This window comes from Condylura cristata, unplaced genomic scaffold, assembly GCF_000260355.1.
Source record: "Condylura cristata isolate star-nosed mole 26May11 unplaced genomic scaffold, ConCri1.0 scaffold00009, whole genome shotgun sequence".
NCBI classification, from domain to species: domain Eukaryota; kingdom Metazoa; phylum Chordata; class Mammalia; order Eulipotyphla; family Talpidae; genus Condylura; species Condylura cristata.
Window position 1 is genome coordinate 63,085,352 of NW_004567110.1, and position 414 is coordinate 63,085,765.

Genomic DNA, 414 nt, shown 5'->3' on the forward strand with positions numbered 1-414 from the left:
CCCTCGGCCTTTAGAATGGCCCGTGGTGTGGCAGTTGCAACATGCCCGCATTCCAACACACGTGAGTGGGGCGCCGGCTCCGGGCTCCGGGCTCCGGGCTCCGGGCCCCGGAGTGTTGACTCTCCGCCTCGGCTGCCGCAGGGCTCACGACACAATCTGTGTTTGGAGAACGTCCCAGAGCTCGGTCTCCCCCACTCGGGCTCCTCCCGTCAGCTCCCCGCATCTGTCCGGCCAGAGTCGCCCTCCCCAGCTCCCCTCCTCCCTCCGGCGAGGGGACCGGCCCGGGACACGCGCGCCGCGGCCAAGTCCTGGTTTTGATTTCCCTGCCGGCTGCGAGGAGCGCCGAGGCTCCAAAACCCACAAACAGGAAGGAGCGAAGGAGCCGAGTGCGGGTAGGGGAGGGTCATTCCCAGC